The sequence below is a fragment of the Equus caballus genome, chromosome 25 (genome assembly GCF_041296265.1).
Source record: "Equus caballus isolate H_3958 breed thoroughbred chromosome 25, TB-T2T, whole genome shotgun sequence".
Taxonomy (NCBI): domain Eukaryota; kingdom Metazoa; phylum Chordata; class Mammalia; order Perissodactyla; family Equidae; genus Equus; species Equus caballus.
This window is the reverse complement of record NC_091708.1, coordinates 19,073,946-19,076,476: the sequence shown is the minus strand read 5'-3', so window position 1 is coordinate 19,076,476 and position 2,531 is coordinate 19,073,946.

Genomic DNA, 2,531 nt, shown 5'->3' with positions numbered 1-2,531 from the left:
ATGTATTGGTATAGTACAGCTATACCAATGAGTACAAGCTCAGGTCTGGTTTTAATTTTTTGGTTGTAATTTTTTCTTCGAACTGTAAGCAAAGCTGGAACTTAGCTGGCATATATTACTATGGCCACATTGCTAGTTTATGGCAGGCATTCATTCTCTTACTAGGGCACTTGCCATAGAAGTTAAATATTTTGAATATGACTGCTATACATTAGTCATTTAGAAGTAGTTTTAATTATCTCAGGTTATGGAGAATTTTAATTACTCACTTTTAATTTAATTAAGAGAATATCGACTGTTTAATATAGTTTCTTTGAAATTTGCTGATTCTTGCTTTCAGCCTAACAAAATACCAATTTTTGTACATGTTCTATATGTGTTTTAGAAGAATGTGTATTTCATAATAGTTGAGTTGTTAAGTTTGTTAATTGTTTTATTCAAATCAAAGACTTCCCACATCCTGGTTGTGACTTCAGATATTTCTGCATTTCTGGAACTAGATTTTCTCTTCTGTAATGTTGGGGAAATATTAGCTCCTTGAAGACTTATGAGGATCCAATAATATGATCTTGATAAATTATTTTGGAAACCTTTATGTACCCTCCTGAAGATTTTTTTCATTCCTTATATTTACATACTTATGCATTAATTCAGCAAATTTATATAAATAGTATACTGTGTGCCAAGCAGAGAGCTTAGGTGGGTACTAGGTATGCACTGTTGAAAGAAAAGAGTTTTACTTATGTTTCTTTTTCTCAAGGTCCTAAGTTTATCCCTTCATACGTGTATTTCAGGGTTTGGTGAACTAAATGTTTTCATTTTAAGTGATCATATAATTATTGTTATGTCATTTTAGAGTATACTAAAGAGATTTTCATAATCTACATTTTAGACACAAGAAGGCAAATGCGGAAGAAATACAAATGTCTTGCCCAGGACCTTCTGTTATTTAGTTGTGTATGAAAATGATAGTCTGGCCAAAAGTATTGCTTATGCTCTATCTGATTCACTACATTTCTCAAGCAGAGAATTGCATATTTCATTGCTTTTAAAGATACCTCAAGACAGACTACAGTCTTGACAAGGCTATTCATTTGCCAGAAGTAAAAGCTGAGCAACAGATTCAACCTCTGAGGAGGTGGCACTCATAGGCTACTGGTTCTAGGTTACAGGAAGAAGAAATAAAAACTGAAACCAGTACTGGAAGTACCTGGGGAGCTATCATTGTCATGGTGAAGACTCAAAGCTGGGGTGACCATGATAGGAACAAGAAGCAAATAGGGAGGCTCAAGTCCCTTATCTTCATTCCACCAGCCATGATCTCTCTAGCAACTCTTTTGGATGAATTTAAGAGAAGCCTGCTAACAAAAGCAAAATGTGGCTTTCAGTATCCCAATCATAACTCATAAACCAGAACAAAGAAAGGTGGATTTGAAGCTGAGAGACAATGGTTTAACAGCATCAAAATTACTCCATAAAACATAAGGATGAGGGGCCAGCCCAGTGGCTTAGCAGCTAAGTTCACACATTCTGCTTTGGCAGCCTGGGGTTCACCGGTTCGGATCCCGGGCCCAGACCGACACACTGCTTGTGAAGCCATGCTGTGGCAGGTGTCCCACATATAAAGTAGAGGAAGATGGGCACAGATGTTAGCTCAGGGCCAGTCTTCCTCAGCAAAAAAGAGGAGGATTGGCAGCAGATGTTAGCTCAGGGCTGATCTTCCTCAAAAAAACAAAACAAAACAAAACAAAAAACATAAGGATGAAAATCTTGGGCCTACTCCAAGTATCATGACCTATTAAAGTACACCTAATGTTAATAATAAAAAAACAACCAATGTTTATTGGACATTTAGGATGTCCTCGGCACTATTTAGTGCTATGGATGAGTTAACTTTTTTAATCTTATGAAGAAACCATAATTACCTGTTAACAAGAAAGGAAGATATTATGGGCTTACTTTTACAATTTGGAAGCAGCTGTGTTGTTTTACTTTAGATTTGTGTTCTATATTTCAACTCTCGTAGACTCCTCAAAGGGCTGGAAAAAAGGAATGCTTCCCTCTATTCACATATCTAACTAAGTTCCTTCAATGGAAATGGGGCTTCTATTCCTCATGTTGACGCTGCTCCACATGGCTACACTCTTCACACAATAGAGATCATCTCAGTTTTGTGCCATCTTTGTCTTGTCCCCCAGGGCTCCAAACCCTGAAGCTCCTCAGTTCACTGAACAACTTGACTCTTTCTCTTTTGCCACTTCTTATCCTCTGATTGCAACTTTTCTCAGTTACCAATTCTGTTTAGTTCTCCTACTGATTAGGAGATGTATGGTCCAAATCAGGAAAGATGTCCTCATTCCAACCTGATCTCAAAGTTCTAGAGGAGTTCTCTGTTACCATGCCACCACCATTTTATTAGGTTAAAACTTAGGGTGCATGACTAGGGCACTTTTCAGCTACCGTAGTCACATTATGTACGAAATCCAGGAAAATTGTGGCAGCTGTTCCTCTACAATATAACACACATCACA